Source organism: Hyperolius riggenbachi, chromosome 6 (genome assembly GCF_040937935.1).
Source record: "Hyperolius riggenbachi isolate aHypRig1 chromosome 6, aHypRig1.pri, whole genome shotgun sequence".
Lineage (NCBI taxonomy): Eukaryota > Metazoa > Chordata > Amphibia > Anura > Hyperoliidae > Hyperolius > Hyperolius riggenbachi.
The window spans coordinates 182,611,843-182,637,580 of NC_090651.1; the positions used below are offsets into that span (position 1 = coordinate 182,611,843).

At 45.2% G+C, this 25,738-nt stretch overlaps 1 protein-coding gene across 2 annotated transcripts in view; it reads right to left on the reverse strand.

The window, feature by feature from the left end:
- IFT56 (intraflagellar transport 56) overlaps positions 1-25,738 on the reverse strand; it is a 1,305,114-nt gene that overhangs the window by 861,468 nt on the left and 417,908 nt on the right. The gene's annotated exons all lie outside the window — the stretch shown is intronic.

The following is a 25,738-nucleotide window of genomic DNA, read 5'->3' on the forward strand; positions in this document are numbered from 1 at the left end:
GTCTTTCTCCTCAGGACTTCCCCAGTCAGGCAACAACTCACTGGCAGATAGCAGCTACCCGTTCCAAGGCTGCTTAGCGACCTCGATCGTCCCAGAGTCATCCTTTCAACAGCCGACATTCTTGGGCTGCACGTGGGTGACCTGGATCCTGGAAGCATCCTGGAGTATGAGGCCATGGAATCCATGCAGAGAGAGCCGCCTACCCGAGCTGAGCATCCACGTGATCCGCATCACAAGGACTACTGCACCACCGCTGCCCAGGGTGACCAGGACACCGCCAGAATAAGCAGGAGGCCGTAAGGGTCTGTGCAACGCTGCTCCCCCAGCTGTACTCAGCCGCCAGTACGGGAGCTCCCTCCGGCCCCCGCTCCAACATACCAGCCAGGGGTGCCCTCGCTGTGCACGCCTCTCCTCTCCACAGCCGCAGGACACCATCTCCGTACAGACCAGCAATCGCTGCCGCTGCCCCGTGGGGGGTCGGACAACACCGCTCCGCATGCCAGACACAACACAATAGACGGAAGGACTGTGGTGCTACCTAATTTTTATCCATGGGCCTACACTGCAACCAACACAGCCGCTCCAGCTGCCTTGGGGGGTCCCTAGCACTGGGCCATGATACTGCCACCGGAACTCTACATGCGGGCTGCTTCATCGCTGCAGCTGGGGGAGGCATGTCTGCCCTGCTGCTCCATCTCTGCGGCCAGAGCAAGTCAGTTACTTCTACCTACTATCCCGCAGTCTGTGAATGGGCACATCAGACAGGCCACCAGCATCACAGTCCCTGGCTCCAGCCTCAGGTCTGCCCCTCAGCAGCAACACCAATTCACTGTGGCCCCCTGGGTCCACCTCAGCCTAGGGGCATCCTGCATCCCTGGCTTGGTGCTATGGCCTCACAACATCTCCATGCCCTGGAGCCCTGCAGCTAGGAGGCATCTAGGAATACCTGCACCAGGGATGCTCTCCTCTGCCTAAGGCCTCCTTTTGGACTCCATTTTGACTCTTTTGGGCCTACAAATCCAACCTCACCAGACTAGGCCGTAAGCCTGGAGACTTTCCAACCAGAGCAGTGATCCAATCCGCCAGCCAGCCACCATCGAAACCCCAGGGGATTATCTGACTCATTTCTCATCTATTCTTTCCTTCCTCTCTTCTCTCCCTCTCTCCTACTTTCTATCCTTCTCCCTCTTTTCTCTTCTCTCTGCACTACCCCTTCCAGACCTTCTGTAAGGCATCTGAATTGCTGCAGAGCTGTTGAGCGCCGCAGCGGGATTGTGGCAGCTCCACTCAACATAGCACTCAAAAGCCCACTCCTAGGTCCTCCTACACTATGTTTTTGTGTCTTTGTGTCTATGCCATGCTATTGTATGTACTTACTGTATGTATTACTGTATGTATTTGCTGTACCATCACCGACCCGGTATAAGCCAAAAATAATTCTGAGTACAACCACCGTTGTACTTGGCGAAATAAATGATTCTGATTCTTAGTAACCCCTCAAATAGTTTGCATACAACTGATGTTAAGCTTACAGGTCTATAATTTCCTGGATCTGGATCTGGATCTGCCTCGTACTGTACCTACACAGACCGGGACTTCGGCAATGGAGGAGGAAGTGCGCCAGCCGCCGCAGGAGAGAGCCCTCGAGTGAGTAGATCCCACCTCAAGGTGCTTCAGACAAGGGGAGGGGGGCAGGAGATCAGGGGCAGGGGGGGGGGGAACGTGAGGGAGGAGATGGGAGGAGGGGGAAACCCACAGCACGCCGCATAGAAGGGGGATACCCCCCTGTTTTAGAGTTGATGTACTTGTAAAAATTCTTTGGGTTAGATTTGATATCCCTAGCGATTTGATTTTCAGCTTCACTCTTTGCCAGCCTAATTTCTTTTTTACAACCTTTATTGCACTCCTTATAATTGCTTAATGCAGCCTCTGTCCCCTCCTGGTTTAGGAACTTATAGGCATCATTTTGCCCCTTAATTTTATCTCTAACCTTTCTATTCATCCATTGAGGCCTTTTTTTTATTCCTAGACGTTTTGTTTCCATATGGGATATACATACTACAATATTGATTGAGAATAAGTTTAAAAGCTTGCCATTTCCCTTCAGTGTCCTCCCCTTGTAGTACATTATCCCAGTTCACTTAGTGCCTGTCTGAGTTGATTGAACTTTGCTTTTCTAAAATTCATAGTTTTAGTGGTCCCGCTGCCCCGCGGCCTATCAGTCACCAGATCAAACGTTATCATGTTGTGATCACTATTTCCCAAATGTTCTTGAGCCTGCATGTTTGATACATTATCTGGTCTATTTGAAATGATCAAATCCAGTAACGCATTCCCCCTAGTTGGTTCCGTTACCATTTGAGTCAGGTAACTGTCCTGTAGTGATGCCAGATATCTGCTGCTTTTACCAGAATGGGTAGCCTCAATACTCCAGTCAATGTCTGGAAAGTTGAAGTCACCCATAACTATGACCTCATTTTTACTTGCAGCTTTTTCAATCTGCTGTAGTAATTGCAGTTCTGCAGCTTCATGAATATGTGGTGGCCTGTAGCATACCCCAATAAGCAATTGGCAACCATTACTTCCACCATGAATATTTACCCAAACGGACCCCACATCTTCGCAATCTTCATCCATCTCATCGTTTAGGACAGCTGTAAAAGAGTTCTTAAAGAGACAAACCCCTCCACCTTTTTCCCCTGTTCTATCCTTCCTAAACATTGTATCCCTCTAAATTCGCTTTCCAGTCATGGCTTTCATCCATCCATGTCTCGTTATTCCCACAATGTCATAGTTTTTGTCAATCAGAATGAACTCTAGTTCGTCCATTTTATTAGCAAGGCTCCTAAGCATTGGTTACCATGCACTTTATATTTTTACCACCACATTTTCCAATTTTGGTTACATGAAATGGGCTACTTGAAGTTTTACCAACCTCCTTACTCTTTACACTGTACCCACCCCCCTCTCAACCCCCCATAATGATAGGCTCCCACTGTCTTTTAAACTTATCTTGTCTACATAATGAGACTTTACCCTCCTGCCTCCCCCCAGATCCTAGTTTAAAATCTCCTCCAACCGTTTAGCCATCTTCTCCCCAAATGCAGCTGCACCCTCCCCATTAAGGTGCAGCCCATCCCTGCTGTAGAACCTGTAGCCGACTGCAAAGTCTACCCAGTTCTCCAGGAACCCAAACCCCTCCTGTCACGGAATAGCCTTGAGAAAAGAGAACGCAATCGCAATCAGTTTGCTGCACCAATTGTCGTTGCGTTGCCAGATCTGGATTGTCTGTCTGTGGATACCAGGCAGTCAAACCTGGGGTCTCTCCTTCTCTCAGCAGAGAAATAGCATTAACTTAGGTGCAGGATGACTTTTGATTTGCTAATGAACTAGGAACAAACTCTTGTGTCCAAGAGGCTAGTGTTTATTTTTAATTACCTGAGGACAAAGGGTCTGCACTCTGGCAGAACCTCAGATAGGTGTCAATTACTTCCACCATTTGGTGAGCCCAGCAAGGGGAGCTTCCCTCACAGCATGAGGCCAGATGGCCTGACTCCATCAGCAGCAGAGAGTAGATGAATGCTGTATATGATTTTTTTTTGCCTATTTACGGAATACCGTAAATAGGATAGTTATGAGAGCGGTATCATTGGGTTTGTAGTGTCCTGCTGAACATTTTGATACCAGTCTTGAGGGGCAAGGGTTACGCTACAACCAAGTTATTAAACTTCTCAGGAACTGGACCCTCTACTCGAATCAAGTCTGATGTCATAGGAATTATCATAATCTGAGAAATATTAATCTGTTATCAGCGCAAATGTGGCATTTATCGGTTTTGAATTACAGCGTTTTATACGTTTAAACCTAAATCTCTTTCCAAGGACTTGGACTGTGATTGGTTTGTAATTCAGAGGGGGCAGGCATTGCCACACCCCCTAACCAGCTTCATCAAAAGCACATTGCCAGCAGGCGGACCTCATTCCTCCAAATTCCATCTTCTTGGGAGCATGCTGCCGCTTTGAGGAACAGTGGCAGCCATCTTGTCGGAACTTTGCTCCTGAACGACTCCTTACGAGTTTTCCCAGAAAGGACATATTTCCATGAACTTTAAGTATCCGTATTTTCTTCCCTTTTATTTATTATACTGTGCTATTATTTGTCTCTATGATTGTTGATTTTAACGATTTTCTGTATATATTAATTATTTATATTGCATATTTAATAAACGACACTAACGTCCTTTATTTGTTCAGCTACCCTATTATTCAGCCTCACAAACTGAACCCTGGTTTCTGCAGAGTCGCTACTATTGTTGATAGCTAGATAAAATAGAGTGTGTTTAACCGTTTTCTATTTGCAGGTCTAGAGTCAGTCAATGGGTTACTCTGTCCTATGGTAAGAGGTGGTGGCAGTTATACCCTGAAATAGTGTGTAATTTGTATTACAGTAACTCACATGCTCCCTTCTAGTCGGTCTGCTGCTAAAATCCCAGCGGTTTCTACGCACCGACTGCGACCACAGATTGCATGGTCTGTGTGCTGAAATCGATTGGAAGGCATTGTGTGGTCCGGCCACTAGGGGCCCTGTGACACCTCATTCCTACACCAATTTCTCAGCCACTAATTTAACTCCCTAAACTCCCTCTGTCTCTCTGATGTAGTGTGTGGCACTGACAGTATTTCAGAAAACACCACCTTGGAGGTCCTTGCTTTAAGTTTATCTCCAAGTACCTGAAAATCATTTTTGAGGACCTTCCATCTCCCAATAACGTTGTCATTGGTGCCAATGTGTACCATGACAGCCAGGTCTTCCCCAGCCCTACCCAATAATCTGTCAATTATTTCCTCTACATGCCGAACCCGAGCACCCGGGAGACAACAGACTGTATGACATCCATGGTTTCTTTGACAGATTAATCTATCTGTGTGCCTAATAATTGAATCCCCTACCACCAGTATCTGTCTAGCCTTAGCTGCACTCCTATTCCCTTTCTCGTTGCAGTAGTCTACCCCAAATCCTGCTGCAGCGTTGCTACTCCAGAATCATCCTCTCCAATATTACGCAAACAAGCATACATATTAGGGAGGGACAAATCGGGACTAGCCTCCCTGCCACTTTTTCCTCTAACCCTTCTAACTGTGACCCAACTAGCGGCTACCTCTACTGCTTGCTCCGGCTGTACTCCACCCACCTCATCTTCACCGGTTCCTTCCAGTGTCTGGATCGTGAGATCCAAACTCTTCTTCATGTTGTGAATGCGTCTCAGTGTTGTGAGATGCTCATTTAGCTCTCTGACTTCAGCCTCTAACTGAGCAACATGCACACACCCAGGGCAACAGTAAATACCCTCAATCTGCTGATCAAGGCATGCATACATTTTGCAGGATGTACACTGTACTGCATTGTCCAACATGATGACTATTGCAGGGCCGTTTCTTGGGCAGTGCGAGCAGGGCGACCACCCTGGGCGCAGACCGGCAAGTAGAAGAAAGGGGGCGCAGGCAGAAGTACATAACCGCTAGGGAGCTGGTGACAGGTGGTGCAACCAAATGGAAGAAGAAGATTACCAGCACGATCACCTTTCTTGACTCCTGCTGGGAGCCTGCGTCAGATGGCAAGTCATCATCACATCACCACCGCGTGATGACACCCGATGTCCTGTAGCGGTACTGCAGGTTGTCACCACCGCGTGATGACACCTGATGTCCTGTAGCGGTACTGCAGGCTGTCAGTGTGTGGCGCCCATGGAGTAGTCGGCTTTCTGGGCTCTCTTCACCTGTGTGCTTTCCTGGACCCTGCTTCCTCCTGGATGAGCGGATGGTCACTAGTAAGTAGGCAGATCAACTGACCTGTGGCTGTGTGACTGGCCCTAAAGAGTAAGGGTTCCCGAGTCCACAGGGGGGGGGGGGAGGGGCACAATGTTTACAGCCTCGCCCTGGGTGCAATTTAGCCTAGAAATTTCCCTGGACTATTGTGGGGGGAAAAATCATTTAAAGAGTAACTGTCAGGCTGCAAAAGCTAATTTAAACCTCTATTCTCCTGTGTTAAACAGTTTAGAAGGAAGCCAAAAAGGCAATACTGCAGTTAAAAATCTCTCTTACTTTAGATGTTTGCTGACAGCAAGGCTCCGTATTCCCAGGCTCCTAAGGAGGACGCAAGCCGAATAACAGATACTGCAAAGCATTCTGGGGCCCTCCCCTGGCTGCTAGTGAGGCTCAAGTTTCAACAGCATGTAACAGTCTAGCTCACAGCACTAATACATCTCGGGCAGAGTACACTGCAGGAGTCCGCTATGGTTCCTAGCCACATGGCTAATTAATATTCACTGCACAGTAGTGTTATTCATTACCAGCGTTTGTGAGAGTGGAATCATCAGGAAGCAGGCAGGACATGACGACACATTTGGCTTCATAGGAGACAGACAAACATGGAACCTGCCATGAGCTGTCAGGAGCATCATTCTCTGCAAATACTATATAAAAATTATGTGAAGTACAAACATGGACAGTGAAATGCATATGTAATGTAAGTACAGCCAATCTTTAGCTACTGATATATGTGTTTATTTTCTCTGAGACCTTATACCTAACAGCTCCTCTTTAAAGTAAACTGTGGTGGTAAAAGATGAAGCGGGAGAGTGAGTGAAGCGGGGGTGGAGGAGAAGGAGAGTGAAGCTGGGGTGGAGGAGAGGGAGTGAAGCAGGGGTGGTGGAGCGGGAGAGGGAGTGAAGCTGGAGGAGAGGGGGAGTGAGTGAAGCTGGGGTGGAGGCAAGGGAGAGTGAAGCTGGGGCGGAGGAGAGGGAGAGTGAGTGAAGTAAGAGAGAGAAAAGTAAAACTTAAAGACTACACCACAATGTGCCTATCACATTCTAACCAATGCAAAAAAACTCAATACCTGGTTAAAAAAAATAAAATTGTTTTTAGTCCCTACCTGCTGCTTAAAGTATTTCCTCACCTTTTGTGCCTGTTTTCTAACGCCTGTTTTTAACGTCTATGCCACTTGTGTCGAAGCCACTTTGTGAGCAAGCCAGAGACTGAGCAAGCTCAGGTACTGAGTCCTGAAGCTGACCAAATACCTCCTGTTCCAGCTAATACCTCCCCTAGCTAATCCCGTCTGCTAAGCAAACTGGAGGGAAAAGAAAGGAAAAATATACGTTTAAAAAGTGACCATTGCTGCTCTAGATATCAGATGAACTGCAATACACAATCCACCAGATATTACAACAGCAAAACACAGTTTACTAACAACAGCAATATATTATAAGCAGTGCTCACAGTTCCTGTTTCATGTGGTGTAAAAAAAAGACGGCACAAATGACTACTGTGCAGGAGCCATGATGTTAGAAGAATGACCAGTAACATAAATAACAGTAATTACTGGAAACAGGAAGTAAACCCCACAGTCATATATCAGAGTTGTACTTGCACAAACATAACATCCATAACATCTTCCCCTTTTTAGTGTTAATAAATGAACATTCTAAATGTGAAGAGACATAACAATAATGTATTCTATATTCTATAGATTAAGTCTAATAGGTGGTTTTGAGCATTTGCCAATATGGGTGACAACTGTCCCTGGTACACAGAGTCCTTTAGCCCACTTGTAAGTTTTTGGGCTCTTCTCATCTTCTGCTGGCATACTCCGCGTTTGACTGCTGGTAGGAGTACTGGCTTGCTGGCAATGTCAGTACCATTGGTCTGAGGCACCCCCTCTGTACATTCCTCACAGTCAAGGGGCACGTGTTGTACCAAGAGAGTCTGGCTTATCAATAGGGTATTGTGATGTAGGTTTTTCTGCCATACGTAAATCCACACGATTGCGACGATAAAGAGTTCCGTCAATGTCCACAAGATACGAGCGTGGTGCAACTTTTTGCAAACAAGTACCCATTCTCCAACGGCCCGTTTGATCCCCAGGTAAAGGTTTAATACGGATTTGTTCTCCAATATTCAACTCTGTCAAATCCCTGGCCAATGTATCATAACGAGCCTTTGACATTTGTCTTTTAAATCGTAACCTTTCTGCAACATCTTGTACGACACAAGGTTCCAAAAGCTTATTTGCTGCCGGTAAGGAGGTTTTTAACCTCCTTGCCATCAGTCTTTGCGCCGGACTACTATCCATGCCTTCAGTTGGAGTGTTTCTCCAATGCAGAATGGCCTTCCATGAGTCTTTACCATCACTGTATGCTTTCTTGCATAGGTGAACAATCTTTACAGCTGCTTCAGCTTTCCCATTCGCCTGTGGATGATGTGGTGATGCAGTAACATGCTTGAACTACCATTCATTGGCAAATCTTCTAAATTGCAGGCTTGAAAATTGAGGGACATTATCGGAGATCACTTTATCTGGTTGGCCATAACGGGCAAACTGAGACTTGCAGCGCTTAATTGTGGTTTCAGTGGACAAATCAGTAAGAAGATCTATTTCCCGGAAATCTGAATAATGGTGAACTAATAACAGGTATTCTTTGCCAGCGTAGTTGAACAAGTCCATACTGATGATCTGCCATGGCCGCATCGGAATTTCATGCAACATCATGGTTTCCTTTTGTTGTAAGTGGGCGTATTCATTGCAGGTACGACAATTACTGACAAAATCTTTGATTTCACCTTGCATGTTAGGCCAGTAAAGCATATCACAAGCTTGTCTGTACCATGCTTCCCCTCCAATGTGGCTGGAGTGTATGCGTAATAACATCTCTGCTCTCAGTGACTTTGGCACTATGACCCTTGGACCCTTGTACAAGATACCATTTTGCACGCTAATCTCATCTCTGAAGGACCAATATTCCCGTACAGTTGCAGGAACTGCCTCCTTATCATCTGCCACCCACTCAAGACAACAGACTTTAGAGCTTATAACATTGTGTCACCGTCAGTGTGCTGTATAAGTTGCCGTAGGCACTGAGCGGTGACATTAAGATAGTCTGCTTGATTGATATCAGCAAAGAAAATTTGCTCCTGTTGCAGCGGACAAATTGTTTGATGCTCATGGTCACCTCCGGGTGTCACATTATCCAACCTAGCTCTGCTCAAAGTATCGCTGATATACATTTCACATCCTGGCTTGTAGACAACATTGAGATTGTAATTCTGTAATGTAAGAACCATGCTCTGCAAACGTTTGGGAGCACACAAAAGTGGATTCTTGAATATGGCTATAAGAGGTTTGTGATCAGTTTCAGCTGTAATGAAGTCCCGCCCATAAAATAATAATGGAAGCATTGCCAGGCAAATACAATACTTAAAGGGACTCCGAGCAGTGCAGAAACTATGGAAAGATGCATATAATTTTAAAGCTCTCTTTCTCCTCTTTCCAATGATATATAAACCACCGCCCTACACCTTTTAGTTTTCGCCATTTTCGAGATCGAAATTGCCACGGCCACGACTTCAATCGCGAAAAAGAAAAAATAGAGAAAACTAAAAGGCGTAGGGTGACGATTTAGGGGTCGTCAGAAAGAGGAGAAAGAGAGCTTTAAAATGATATCCATCTTTCCATAGTTATATTGTATTACACAGGGCGACTTTTTCTCAAAGTCAGCAGCTCCATTCAGCAGAAAAAGTCGCCCTGTGTAATACAAGGTAACTATGGGAAGATGGATATCATTTTAAAGCTCTCTTTCTCCTCTTTCTGACGACCCCTAAATCGTCACCCTACGCCTTTTAGTTTTCTCTATTTTCGCGATTGAAGTAGCGGCCGCTGCAATTTCGACCGCGAAAATGGCGAAAACTAAAAGGCGTAGGGCGATGGTTTATATATCGTTGGAAAGAGGAGAAAGAGAGCTTTAAAATGATATGCATCTTTCCATAGTTTCTGCACTGCTCGGAGTCCCTTTAAACATTCCTTTTCAATTTGAGCATAGTTTTGCTCAGCTGATGAAAGGGCTCTGGACGCATATGCAACCGGTTGACCTTCTTGCAAAAGACAACAACCTAGGCCATTCTTGCTAGAGTCACTTTGTATGGCAACAGGCTTAGTAACATCATACTATTTCAACACTGGTGCAGAGGTGACCAAGCGTTTAACCACCTGAGCGCTTTGGACGAGCTCAGCTCGTCCATTACCGCCGCGGTGGATTGCTCAACCCCTGGTGGGTCTTATTTTATAATTTTTTTTTAAATTATAGCTAGCTATAATATATAGCTAGCTGCGTTTCGTTCAATCGCCGCCGATCTGCCGCGAAAGAGGGCCCCCCCGACCCCCCAGCGCAGCCTGGCCAATCACCGCCAGGCTGCGCTATGGGGTGGATCGTGACTCCCCCTGACGTCATGACGTCATTCCGATCGTCGCCATGGTGACGAGGGAAGCCCTAACAGGAAATCCCGTTCAGAGCGGGATTTCCTGTTGGGTATGATCGGCGGCAACAATCGGAGGGGTGGGAGGGATGCCGCAGGGAGGGGGGAATCATGTAGCTAGCACTAGGCTAGCTACACGATAAAAAAAATAGGTTAAAAAACACCCGCGGCCGAGCGCTGCAAATAATCAAAATGCCAGGGTGGTTAATATCCTCTACTGCCTGGTCATGCTTGGGAAGCCAGTGCCAAACCGCATCTCTGTTTAAAAGTCGTCTTAGTGGCTCACACACCTCAGATAAGTGTGGCAAGAATTTTGCTAGATAAGTAACAAAGCCAATAAATCTCTGTACTGAAAGGGACAAATAGGGTACGGGATATCAACAACCTCTTATTGGCCTGTCTCACCCATAAAGTACAATGATGCTAGTAAATTGAGTATAGGGAGCTCTAGGCTGGTTATAGTAAAAGTACAAAATCTTTATTGAACAAAGCTACATATAGGGGGTATGCATGTGTGTTACTATATGTAGCTTTGTTCAATAAAGATTTTGTACTTTTACTATAACCAGCCTAGAGCTCCCTATACTCAATTTACTAAATCTCTGTACTGCTTTGGCATCAGCAGGCTGTGGCATGTCCACAATGGCTTTAATCTTCTCTGGGTCAGCTTTCAAGCCTTGTGAAGACAGGATATGCCCATGAAAGCGGACTTCTTGTACCTTAAACTGGAATTTCTTTAAGCTGAGCCTCAGCATCACCTGTCTGCAATGATCTAGTAGCACTATAAACTTCTCGTCATGGTCACTCTCAGCTTCTTCATCAGTATTACCATAGCCAACTATAAGGATGTCATCAGCTATTTGCTCAATTCCATGGAGCCCACTCAATAGTTCATGTTGCTTAAAGGGAACCTTAACTGAACGGGGGGTAAAGAGTTTTACTTACCTGGGGCTATTACCAGCCCCCTGCAGCAGTCCTGTGCCCTTGGCGCCGCTCTGGAATCCTCTGGTCCCCCACTGTCACTTAGTTTCATTTTTGACAACTCACCAGTCGCCGGCCGCCATGCGTATTATTGGACGCATTCACCAATGCAATTAGCGCTATTGCGGACCGCAACGCGTACAAAATACGCGTTACCGCATTCCGCACGCGTAGATATGCGGCAACGCGTATTTTTGTACGCGTTGCGGTCCGCAATAGCGCTAATTGCATTGGTGAATGTGTCCAATAATACGCATGGCGGCCGGCGACTGGTGAGTCGTCAAAAACGAAACTAAGTGACAGCGGGGGACCAGAGGATTCCAGAGCGGCGCCGAGGGCACAGGACTGCTGCAGGGGGCTGGTAATAGCCCCAGGTAAGTAAAACTCTTTACCCCCCGTTCAGTTAAGGTTCCCTTTAAGCTGGTAGACCTCTAGTGCCAAAGAGACTCCAAATGGAAGTTTAAGCCAGAAGGTAGTCATGTAGCTGCTTTTTTCATCTAGTTTGCACAGTAAAAAGGCATCCCTTGCATCCACAAGTGCAAAAATGCGTGCTTTTGTATTTCAAAGTATTATTGAAATTTTTTGACAAACAAACAGTGCATAAAAGAAAAAACATCATGGCAAGAACAAGGGAAACGCCTGATGCAGATAAGCTCATCATACAAACATTGCATAGTAGGAGGGGGGGATGTAGGGTCATCCGTGATACTCCTAATAATTATTGACCAACTTGCTTATAGAAAACGAGGTATCACTGCCTGGAGGTTATACTGAGCCCTCAGGGGATTTAGTCCAGCTACCTGGGGCTTGCTGAAGGAAATGTAGGGGCATGGGGAGACCCAATATTGGGTCTTTCTAATTTCGGTCCTGGGAGCCTGCCGTCTAGTGATAGGCAAGCAAGACAGGAAGGATTATAGCCAGTAGCATCATTACAGGGGTTAAGATATGGGGGGGGGGGGGGGAAAGGGAAAGAGAAAGGGGGGAAAGATAAGTGAGAAGGAAGAGGAGGTAAGAGCAGAAGGAAGAAGAGGAGGGGTCCACCCTACAGCCTAGAGATAAGAGATGCCTCTAGATGTGGATGTTCCAAGCGAATCCAAGGATCCCAGATTTTTTCAAACTTTTTGTGGGTGTCTTTAAGAATACTGGTTAACTTCTCGTTCACCATTATCATATTGATTCTACATTTCACTTCAGTGATTGAGACCGGGGTTTTTTTCCAATTTCGTGCAATTGTCATGGTAGCTGCTGAGAGAACTATGGAGGCTAGTTTGTTTTGTGTTAATGTTAAACCTTCTATCTTTTCATGTAGTAAGGCTTGCCATGGGTTTCTAGAGATAGGTTTATGGAAAAGGGAGGAGAGTATCTTATATACTTGGCACCAAAATCTCATAAGTCGTGGACAAGTCCACAAAGTGTGCAACATGTCACCAAGTACCCTGCAGCCCTGGAAGCAGTACGGGTTGGCGGATGGGAATACCTTAGCTATGCGTGCTGGGACCAGGTACCAGCGGGTCATAACTTTATAAGCAGCTTCTACTATATGTAGGTTGCAAGAGCAGTTGGAGACTCTGCTCCATATATCAAGCCAATCTTCCCTGTCCTTAGGGTCACCCAGGTCTGCTTCCCACCTAGCGGGGTAGAGGTGTGTTACAGGTGGGGATGGGCGGGTTAAAAGGGCATATATCTGGGAGATTAGCCCTTTGGCGTTAGGGCGGTAGCGGCAGATGTTTTCGTAAGGCGTTACGGTATAGGGGGGATCTATGCTTTGAGTGAGGGATTTGACCCAGTGTCGGATTTGCAGGTAGCGAAAGTATTCTCTGGGGGAGCCTGAAATTTCTCTTGAATATCTGGCCAGGAGAGAATACCCCTAGGCGTAAGGAAGTGTGTCACATGGGTGAGGCCTTTCGTGCTCCACCATGAGAATGCTGTTGGGTCCTCGAGTCCTGGCAGAAATAAAGGATTGTTAATCAGGGGAAGCAATGGTAAAAATGGGGATTGTAGGTGTGCTGAATAGCGAATGGAGTCCCATACTTGGAGGCAGTGGGTCAAAGGGGGGCTAAGTGAGGGAGGCCTCGCCTTCAATGGAAGCCATAGTAAGGTACTAGGGAGCAGGGGAGCACAGTTAGGTATTTCCAGGAAAACCCAGAGGGGAGTATCTTGTATTTGAAATAAACGAGCAAGTTGGGCTATGGTTGCCGCGCGATAAAATGACGAGATTTGTGGGACTCCTAGGCCTCCATCAAATCTGTGAGCAAAGAGAGTAGTTTTGCGGACTCTGGGACATTTACGTCCCCAAATGAATCCCATGATTTTATTTTGAAAAATGCGTATGTAATGGTTTGGGACTTGGACTGGAAGGGTGCGGAAGTAATAAAGGAGTTTGGGCAGGAATGACATCTTGATGGCGTTGATCTTCCCTAGCCATGATAGGGGGGAGTGGGACCACCGGTCAGTTAGGGCTGAGAGTGATTTTAATAATTGGCTGAAAAGAGGGAGGCATAATTGGGGGTAAGAGTGATGCCTAAATAAGGTAAGGACTGGACCCATTGAAAGGGACAGAGGTCTTTGATTCGCTCAAGGTCTTGGGGGGGTAAAGAGATGCCTAAGGCCTTGAATTTCTCAACATTGATTTGTAGGCCCGACACCTGGGCAAAGCGAGCAAAGGCTGAAAGGGCATTCGGGATTGAGATGTGAGGTTGAGTTAAAAATAGTAGGGTGTCGTCTGCAAACATAAGAAGCTTGTGAGATCGGCCAGCGCAGTCTACCCCTTTAATGTCTGTAGCATTGCGTAAATAGCATGCAAAGGGTTCGAGGGCTAAAATAAAAAGCAGGGGGGATAGTGGGCAGCCTTGTCTCGTACCTCGTTTGATAGTGAAGGTTGGAGAACTATGGCCAGAAAGTTTCACTGAGGCTGTTGGGTCTGTGTACATCCCTTGAATCCAATTTAAAAAGTGGGCATCTAGGCCCCATTTATTCAGGGTGAGCTTTAGGTAAGACCAGGAAAGGGTATCAAAGGCCTTAAAGATGTCTAAGGATAAGGCTACCCCTGGGGTTTTATGTGAATTGAGATAGTGAGTTAAAAGGATAGCTCTTCTGGTGCTGTCTTCAGCTTGCCTTCCCGGAACAAATCCAACTTGATCGGTGGATCAAAGCTGGGAGGAGTTTATTTAATCTCAGGGCTAGGATTTTACCTAGTATTTTGAAGTCTACATTGATGAGGGATATGGGGCGAAATTGGTGGACTGCGTGGTGTTCTTGGTCTGTTTTGGGGATCATCGAGATGTGAGCTACAAGAATAGATCTCGGAGGAGATTTACCTTCTCGGAGTTCGTTGTAACATTTCGCTAATACTGGGGCCAATAAGTCTGAAATTTTTTTGTAATATAGGGCTGAGAACCCGTCTGGGCCTGGAGATTTGTTGGATTTCAGGGTTTTGATAGCGGAGAGGACTTCAATGGTGGAAATGGGGGCGCTCAGGTGTGAAACAGATTCCTGGCTTAGTTTTGGGAGTGTAACCTGGTCTAGAAAGGCGAGAATGTCTCCATCAGGAGCAGCGGAGGAGTCGGTGTATAGATCTGATAGGAATTTAGAAAAAGGATCTACAATCTTGCGGGGATTGGCGGTAATTTGTCCTGAGCTGTTGCGAATTTTCAGCATGGTTGGAGTTAGAGGCTACCGAGCCTGTGTTATCCTCAAAGTATTCTGTGACTCTCCCTCTTAATTGATCAGTTATATCTGCTCTCGAGAGTAGGGAGTCATTTAATCGCCAATGAAATGCTCGGTTGATTGGAAGTGTAGCAGAACAGCAGACAGAGATTGGAGAGTGATCTGACCAGGGGGTTGTGTGTATCTTAGCAGCTGCTGTCAGATGTAAATGGTTTTGCTGGACGAATATGTGATCAATTCTGCTGAAGCTATCGTGGGCGTTAGAGTAAAAGGTGAAATCCTTTGTGGAAGGGTGGAGTTCTTGCCATATATCCACGTAGCTATATTTATCCAGCAATTCCTTAATTTTAACACCTTGCGGGTCTTTTGGTTCTGGGGCAGCGTTAGAGTTGGGGGGTTTCTGTCTATCTACTTTGGGGTTAAGAGTGGCATTTGTGTCACCAGTAATTATGATTTGACCTGAGCCATGTTGAGTGAGAACTTGGAGAAAATGTGAGTAGAAATTAGATTGGTGTGCATTGGGGGCGTAATATGTAGCAATGGTGACTTCTCTGTCATATATGATGGCAAGTAAGATAAGATACCTACCAGTAGGGTCAGCAATGTGCTTTGTATAGGAGAAGGGAAAATTATTTCTAATAGCTATTAGAACACCCCGTACTTTTGTGCGGGCACAAGCAAAGTAGGCTGTGGGATAATGACGATTTAAGTATTTGGGACAGGTGGTTTGATCTAGCCTGGTTTCTTGTAGGCAAACTATGTCAGCTTGACTCGCTTTGTAGTAAGTGAACGCCTTGGAGCATTTATGTGGGGATCCGAATCCTTGGACGTTGTGAGAAAAGATTTTAAAAAACGGGGAAGTCATGGAGGGTCGATGTATGAGGGTGTGCGAATGTGAAAGGCTGCAAGGTGGACACCTTTAGAGTGGGGAGAGGAGGGAAAGAGAAAAGAGTAGGAAAGATTGAAAGCAGTTGAGAATAGGAGGGGAAAAGGTAAGAGGTACCCAGATCCCTAGTAACAAAGGGACTGAGGTAGGCAGAGAGGGTGACTCCAATTGAGTTAGGGTCGAGAGGTTCTCGAGAGGGATTGAGTCCCCATGGGTAAGGGGCTCTGTCCAAATCATTGGGGAACATGTGTTGGCCGACTGCCTTGCTAGCTTAGTTATCGGGTAATATTTTCAAAATAGGTCCCAGCGTCAGGAGAGAAAGTAATTGTAAGTGGGGGGGGGGGGGGGGGGAGAGGGAAGGATAAACTTACGATTTAGTTGTAGGTTGTCGGCTGGGGGTGTTAATTATTATAATTAAGAATATGGTTATGTAGTTTCTGTGTGGAGGATGGGTCAAGCCAGCAGAGTAATCAGCTTTAATGTGGTATGTTGGTTTGTCCCTTTTATGTTCACCAAGACAGGTAGGTATCGTACAGTGTTTTGTTTCGGTAACAAACTGTAAGGCTTAGTTTACCTGTTGTTATGATAGAGAAGCTCGAGCAGGTGGCCCGTGAGTAAGGCAGGTAAATGGAAAAGGGAAAAAGATACCAAAGTTTGTTGAAGACTTGGTGTACATATAAAAGGCCTGAGGTATAACATCAAATCAAATATAAGCTTAGAGCGACACATCCTTATTTTGGTTTAAAAGTTATATATACCCAGAATTTACATTGTCGATCCCTTCATAGGGAAAGTTAGGTAATAAGGTAGGGTAGGGTAGGAAGGGTAAGGGGGAGAAGGACGGGGAAGGGGAAGAGGCTCAATAACTGAGGGGGCTCCTCTGTTAAAGCTAGTGCAGACAGGGGGGGAGAAGAAGGGGGGGGGGGGAGAGCGAGTGGGGTAGAGAGGGTGGGAAGGGAGGGGGAACATATCAGCAGTAGTAGCATGGGTGGTGGGGAGGGGGGGGGGGTAAATCTGGGGTAAACTGTGCATAACAGTAATGAGATAAGTACAACCTTTTAACCCTATATAGAACCTTGAGGTTTCCAGTTAGAGTTCTGGCTTATATATATGTTACAAAACACTAAGGGCATGATGCTTTGCAAAACTACCGGCAAATTTGCTAAGGGGGAAAGGGAGGGAGGGGGAAACGAGGACAAGCAGGACAGTAAATGTTCCGTTAGAACATGTATCTATGAAGTGCTAATTATACAGAGAGCACAGGTGAAAAAGGGGGGGGAGGAAAGGAGGGTGGGGTAATATGTTAAAGCGGAATATAACCCTGCATTTCAACTTTGCTCTAAAACATTATTTACAGCATATTATATGCAAAAAGCATTTTTTTTTTACTAGACCAGCATTGGAAGGGTTAAACACAGAGGTTTTAAGTTCCGTGCAGACATTCAGATAGTTACATTCTATTTAGTTAGTGTGTAACTGTTTATCAATAGATACATCTCTTTGGCTGTCTTCCAAGCTCCTTCTCAGTGAGAGAGATGAGTCACAATAAACACATATTTGTAAACAAAAAGTATCTAACTCAAGTTCGGATTCGTCTGCAGAAATCTCTAGGGACTTTAAAGCCCTGTGTAACCCTTCCAATGCTGGTCTAGTAAAAAAAAAAAATGCTGGTTGCATATAATATACTGTAAATAATGTTTTAGAGCAAAGTTGAAATGCAGGGTTATATTCCGCTTTAAGCTTAATGCAAGACACATATTGTAAATGGAACATTGTGCGAGCATCCTATAAGAACAGTAACATTAACATTGTTAAACTTAATGCCATAAGAACAATAATTAAGAGAGGTTAGTTCATCATTTAAGCTACATTTATCAGATACACTGTATGCTAAGAAAAGCAAGATCTCGTAGTGAGGAGAGAGCTTTCAGGTCTATGCCCTACTAAACTGTTCAGTAAACATATAAACATTGTCCCAGAGTGTAACAATTAGAAAGCGGAGGTCTGGGCAAGGTTACCGCTGAGTAGCCCAGCCAGATCAAAAGTAGTGGCTGAGGAGTAAAATAAAAATAAAGTCAGCTTAACAGCGAAGAAAAAACTGTAGTGTCTTACCCAACCGTGGCGGTAACTGGTAAAGTGAAGAGGTATGCGAACAAAAGGTTATCTGTGAAGCACGGAGTTCTCTGGGTGATGACAGGAAGATAAACGAAAGCCAGATGTTCAAGCAAAATCAAGAGCGGAACGCTGAACTAGTTAACCCCGGAGTGGACTGTCCTAAAAGTAGAAGAAGCAAACAGAACGTAGGACTATAACTATCCACCGGTCATCCGTGCTTATGGTAATGCACCTGAGCGGTGATGCGTACATCAGCTTAGGGAGATTTTCCGTAAGGCAGGCAGAGGAGTAGCTGCAGCTGGTCCTCAGGTTGGAGAGACATCCCGAAGAACTGGAGCAGACTAAGTGGATTTCCGCGATGGGGAAACTGGTTTCCAAGAATTTTGCAGATTCGGGGGACGCTGTGATGAAGCTCCGGCAGGTGACTTGTTGCCGTTTGGAGGTAGGAGCAGGTGTAGGCGCTCGAACAGCTCTTGGGCTTCTTCAGGAGAGTGTACGATTTCCCGGACAGCAGGAAGATTAATTTGAACGGGAACCCCCACTTATATTTGATATTTTGAGCCCGTAGTGCAGCAGTGTAGTGCTTCATGCTTCTTCGTTTCTGTATTGTCACGGGAGCAAGGTCCGCAAAAATTTGGTAAGGGTGCTCTTGAAAATTTAATGGCTCCTTTTCTCTTGCCGCTTGCAGGATCACTTCTTTAGTGCGGTAAAATGTAAATTTAATGATGATGTCCCGGGGGGAACCATCTGCTCTCTTCGGCCCCAGGGCCCGGTGGATGCGGTCAAATTCTAAGCGCTCAATTGGGATGTTTGGAACTAGCTCCTGGAACATAGCTGTTGCAGTGGAGTTCAGATCCAAGATGGACTCCGGTAGCCCGCAAATTCTCAGGTTGCCGCGGCGGGAGCGGTTTTCTGAGTCCTCCAACCGTAGCTTGGTTTTTGCTAGCTCAGATTTAACTTCAGTGAGCTCCTTGTCATGTGCATCGACCACCGTCGCAGTCTTTTCGTACCTTTCTTCAAATTCTCCCATGTGAGCGGTAAGGTCTTTGATGTCTTTTTTGAGCTGACGGGCTAATTTGTTAGCTACAGCGTCTAGTTCTGTATGGAGAAGGGACTTGAATTTCTCTAGGAGAAGGGCATCCCTCGGAGTCCAGTCCAGTGTGGGATCCGAAGAGTTGTGTTCCGACCTCCGTGCTCTGGTGCGGGGTCGGGAAGCTACTGTTGCGTCTGAGTGTGAGGAGGAGGCTGAGGACGCCATGCTGGAATTGCCTCGGCAGCGCTGAGAGAAAGAAGCCTGAGAGTGGGGTGAGCTCTCCCTGGATCCTTTTGAGATTCGGCCCATCGAGTCACCGATGTTTCAGGATGTTGAGGAGAGGAAAAAGGAGTGGGGATGGTTGCTGAAAAGGCTGGGGTAGTTAGCTTTAGCAGTCGGCCACGCTGAGCGAGTCTAGAAAGCGGCCATCTCTCTAGCGCGCCAGCCACGCCCCCCAAAAATGCGTGCTTTTAGAAGTTTGTGCAAAACATCATCAAGCGAAGGCATTAGGTAGTGTGACCGCTACAGGGCCATATTCAAAAACTTTGGATCAGAATCTCTTTTATTTCGCCAAGCACGACTGACTCATGCCCGGAATTGGGTTTGGCACATAGATACAGGGCATTACATAGAAACATAAGAGACATAGAACATGTTAGACATCGCTTCATTTCAAAACATATACATAGCACATTTACCCCAGCCATGTGGGTTGCAGGCAGAAGATCGGCCTGGAGGGGGCAGGGGGCAGCCTAAGGGGGGAGAGAATAAGCAGCGTTTGTAGAGTTCGGATACGGATTCTGATCCTTGCAGGCTTCCTGATAACTACCATGTTGCTTATCCAGTCTGTGGGCTCTGATACTGAAGTTAGATGTCCCTCAGCTTCATATTTGTCCAGTTGTGCTTTCACCTGTGGCTTAATAGCTATTGGCACATTCCATGGAGCACATTGTACTGGTCGAATGGCAGGGTCAAGTTTAAAGTGCACCTCTACTGGAACAGACACTACCAGGCCCTCAAACACATCACTGGTCAGAGATTTTGCTGGCTGATTATCAAAATTGTGCAGCTCAGCAGGGATAGTGATCTGCATCAGTGCCAGGCGCTCACATGTTGAACCAGATAATAGTGGTTTCTGATCAGCTTCCACATCTCAAAGTGCAGTTTGTGCACACGATCACGCATTTTGTTTGAAAAAGTCCCAATGATTCCAAAACTTCCCCTGAGTACAGCATTAGTTTAGTGCTGCTAGGCTGAAGTGGTGTTCTGGGCGCCAGTTTCATTTTGTCCTTTAAACTCATTACATCACATGTTGCACCTGAATCCAGCTGGCAGGGTTGGATTATATTATTCAATCTGAGGTTTACAAACCATTTCTTGCCCTTTGTGTTTACAGCACCGATGCATTCTGAGGAGTAAATCATATCAGTGCTGAGCAGTTGTGCATCCTCAGAATCAGGCATTTGCAGAATTGTGTGCAGCTTCCTTGCTTTCATGTCACGGGAGAGACACACCCTTGCAAAGTGATTTGGTTTACCGCAGGCTGTACAGAATTTCCCATATGCAGGGCAGTTTTCTTTCACTCGTACATGCAAACTGCCACAGTACTTGCATGATGCAGGCTTCCCCTCAGGTGAATTGTGCTGGCGACTCTTGTGTTGTATGGAGGCTGCATTGATATTGTCAGTCATTTTATCCAGCTCCATAGCTTTCATATGCTTGTCAGTAAGTTCTGCAGTATGACATATCAAGTGCTGTTTGCAGGTCTAAATCACGTTTCCTCAACAAGTGGCGGCGTGTGTTTTCATTGGTGATACCCAGAACTATTTTATCACGAAGAAGTTCATCTCTCAAAGAGCCATAATCGCAGCTTGCAGATTTTTCTCTTATCCGTGTGACAAACGTGTCTATTGATTCATCTTCTTCTTGCTTGCAGCAGCCAAATATGTATCTTTAATATATAACATTTTTAGAAGGCCTGAAGAATGCTTCTAATGCATCCAGGATGGCGTTGGTGTCACTCTTTTGCTCCTCTGTCAGGTTTAGATTATGCTTGTAAATATGGAGGCATTCACTGCCCATCACCCTCCTTAGAGTTGCTGCTTGGACTGCATCAGGCTTCTCATTTAACCCTGTTGCTGGGGAGTAGTCATCAAACTCAGCCCTGAAGGTGTCCCAGTTATCAGAGATGTTTACGCTTACTCTCATTTGCTCAGGTAGTGGTATGCTGTTAGCTGCCATCATGCTATTCTGGCCTGCGTCAAATGCTCAATTTCATGGACAGGAGACTGGAGGCACAAACACACTGCAAGGCTGTCAGGCTCTCAGTGGCAAATGTGCAGAAGCAGTGCAGCAGGGGCGTAGCAATAGGGGGTGCAGAGGTAGCGACCGCATCGGGGCCCTTGGGCCAGAGGGGCCCCCGAAGGGCCCTCCCTCAACTGCAGTATTAGCTCTCCATTGGTCCTGTGCTCATAATAATCACTTCTATGGATACTTTAAATAGTGCTAATCATTAACAAACTGTTCCCCATCTCCATCTTGCACCTCTAACACTGTAGTTGCCATTGGCAGGTTTTGGTGCACTGTATCAATTGTTGTGTATAGAGTGCTTGGGGGGCCCCATTGTAAAACTTGCATCGGGGCCCACAGCTCCGTAGCTACGCCACTGCAGTGCAGATTCAGATGCTTCTGACACCATGTTTTATGTGGTGTAAAAAAGACAGCACAAATGACTACTGTGCAGGAGCCATGTTATTAGAAGAATGGCCAGTAACATAAATAACAGTAATTACAAGAAACAGGAAACAGGAAGTAAACCCCACAGTCATATATCATAAAGTTGTACTTGCACAAACATAACATCCATAACAGTTCCCAGCAGTAAAGTGAAATCAGCCCTTCACCAGAATCCACCAGCACATGAAGTTGTTATCAATGCAAAACTCATTCGCAGTGTGGATGATTGCAGTCACTGTAGGAGACCGGTAGGCCACAATTTTCCAACAAAGTTCAATAGCATAATGGTATTGAAAGGATGAAGTATCCACTTATTGGCAGCCTTTCACACAGGATCAAAGCAGTCCCTCTAAAGGGAACCTAAACTGAGAGGGATATGGATGTTTCCTTTTAAACAATACCAGTTGCCTGGCAGTCCTGCTGAACTCTTTGGCTGCAGAAGTGGCTGAATCACACACCTGAAACAAGCATGTAGCTAATCCAGTCCGACTTCAGTCAGAGCACCTGATCTGCATGCTTGTTCAGGGGCTGTGGGTAAAAATAATAGAGACACAGGATCAGCAGGAGAGTCAGGCAACTGGTATTATTTTAATAGTAAACATCCATAGGCTTCTCAGTTAAGGTTCCCTTTAAGCTGCAGACAGCAAATGATGTAGCAAGCATAAGCCAGCAAGGTCCACAGCAAGCAATCAACTTATTCCTCTAAGCATAGCATGAGCAAGCTTGCGAAGCACATGGAGACAAAAGCTGAGTACATTGAGTACAGGCATATATGCCTTCAGCCAGCGTCTCTCAGTAAATATAGGCTGTGTGATAGCTCACCAGTCCGGATACCGAGTCAAGCGTCCATAGATCTCCCCAGATGATTAGCAGCCGCTGCAGCGGGATGTTGCTGTTGGTTTATTGGAGATGTCCGGGCAGAGAGGGAATCTCAGTGGGGCAGAGATGTCAGGGGGGCTGGACTAGCAAGCGGTGACGCCAGCTAAAGCCCCTGGGAAATCTGAGAAATCCATGTTTTTTTAAGCACCATAACTCTGGAACCCATAAGATGAGTCTCTTGAAGACAGATGATATGTCCAACATTCCAAGTTAACATTCTAAGTAATGGCTTAATATTGCAGGATAAAAACCAGGAGAGCAAATATAAACCAGTTGTAACACCTGAGCCTCCATCTCATATTGTAGTTGTGCTGTAACAATATAGCTTCACTAAAACATCCCCACTCACAGTTCCCACCCCGCTCCCAGTTCCAAAATACAGAGAGCCTTACTACCCAAAACATTTCAATCAACTTATAGAGGTACTTATAGAGGTAGCGCCACCCGGCTCGAGACTTTGAATCAGGGAAACCTGAAAACATACAGTTGTGTTCAAAATTATTCAACCCCCACTGAAATTAAGTGTTTTGGCTAGTTTGACATTGATTTTGATCATTTCAGTCATCTTGTTTACAATTAAATCAAAGAAGCACTTGTAAGTCAGACAAATATAACATAAACAAAAGCAATTGAGCACAATCATAACCCAGAAAAAATCCATGTTTATGGACGATTTAAACCACTATATTCATAAACAGACGTCCACAATACCAGAAAATATACACAATCTCCAGCTCCATGTTAAATAACAAATCTTTATTAAGAGAACAATGTTTTAAAAACGGTTAAAAAAAATCCCACACAGGCGGAGCCACACAAGGCAGACAATATAATCAAGTACACGTAAGTAAAAATCCCAGGGTAAGAAGGATAAACCCTTCTAAAGTAAATCACTCTACCAACACTGCAGCTAGCATATAAATATATATATGGACAATCAAAAGTATACAGTCATCCGGCTAATAATACTGAAGCTGCATGGCTGGGACTAGCTGGCTAAATGCTTAGCCTGGATATGATAGTCTGCTGCACAAGGAGGCCCGGCGTCTATCTGACGCGTGTCGGACTACCGTCCTTAGTCGGAGATAGTGCTTAATGAATACATTGTTGCTTAAAGAGGAACTCCAGTGAAAATAATGTAATAAAAAAAGTGCTTCATTTTTACAATAATTATGTATAAATGATTTAGTCAGTGTTTGCTTATTGTAAAATCTTTCCTCTCCCAGATTCACATTCTGACATGTATTACATGGTGACATTGTTACTGTGGGCAGGTTATGTAGCTGTTTCTAGCTGTTCTGGCTGTTACAGACAGCTGTAAACCGCTAATTCCTGTCTGTGAACATTGTTACATTGTGGCAGTTTGGCCAGAGTACCGCGGTCCTCAGAGCTTCTTGTGGGAGGGGTTTCACCACAATATCAGTCATACAGCGCCCCCTGATGGTCTGTTTGTGAAATGCAATAGATTTGTCATGTAAAAGGGGGTATCAGCTACCGATTGGGATAAAGTTAAATTCTTGGTCGGAGTTTCTATTTAAAAGCCCTGAGCTGCCGCAATCAGGGGGCGTCCTGGCGCCCCGCTCCCCCCCCCCCCCCCGGATTAATGCACGCGTCATAGACGCATGCACGTCATCCGGCGCACCGCCGGAACCAAGCCTCCTCATGATGCCGACCAGCACCCGGAAATAATAAATCCACACTGGAGCACACATCGAGAATATCAAAAATATACATACACATATGTTATTTACAACCTATTGGAGACACTATAAACCTGGAAACTGTAAAAATAAATATCAGTATCAAAGAAAAATGTATATATATACGTATATGAGCACCAAGAAAATGGGCGATTGAAAATACATGTAAGAACTGGCTAGGGGGAATAAACAATACACTGCTGCCATCTAGTGATCAAAGTTTGAAGTGCCATCGAATACAACTATAACAGTGCAAACATATCCATGAACAGATGTATGTCCTCGATATATATAACACTATCTATCAATAAATCTTAAATTCTATTCAGATGGTATATACAATGTATCAAACCTGCAATAACTATACATTTAAAAAATCCCTGTGTATCAATAAAGTGCAAATAGTGCAATACAATAAAGAAAATATATTCAAATTACCAAACAATAAAGTGCAAAAGTGCAAAGAACATTCAACCCAAATGGATTGATAATTTAATTCAAAAAAATGTGAAAAAATCCATATATCTTGAAGACACTGCATCCATGTGATTGCAGAATAATTGCTGGTGTACATGGTGACTGTCCAATCAAATCATTGTTGTCCAAATCTGTGTACTAAAAATCAAAGAAAGAGAAACAGCCATGAGTATATATCCAAGGTGTTCATAATGTATCCTCATAATCCATGGTATGGATCAAATACATAGTGAATTGACCTCCACATGCTGTGACCACACTTACCAGTGTCAAAGTGCTATAAAACTTCCGAGGCTAGGTGATACAACACCAAGCCACCGGATATCATACAAGTGTCAAAGAAAACTGTGCCAGTTATTAAAAATACATCTATAAGAAGCCAATGTGATACCATCTGGATCATAAGACATACCACCCTGTGAGCCGTGAGATACCTGGTACTCACAGCCAGGATAATACGCAACACACACTATATAAGATTAGCAGAATATACTAACCCAAATCATAACAGTATTCCAATGCGATCCGAACGAAGAAGAACACTAGAATGAACACAAGGCGCATACCACTACCTGCCAAAAATAGAAAATAATACACAAATATATATTAAAAATTTTACGGCCAAGGAATTCTACCAGTTGGAAACCACTTGCTATACGCAAAAGGGGGGTTCTTTTCATATGTAGAGAGAAGGTACAAACGACAAACTAAAAAATATATATTTATGTATGGGCCTATTGAGGAAGAAAACAGCCAAAGCTGAATTCCTCATTAAGCCCCATTGGAGTCCTGGTTTGTAATTTAAAAATCCACTGTAGTTCCGATTTAAGCAACCTATTGGTAACATCACCCCCCCCCCTAATATTCATCTTGATTGTCTCCAAACTACAGAAAGACCACCCCTCCAATGATCCACCATGTCGGCTAAGAGCATGTGAGGCCAATACTGTTAAAGCCTTCC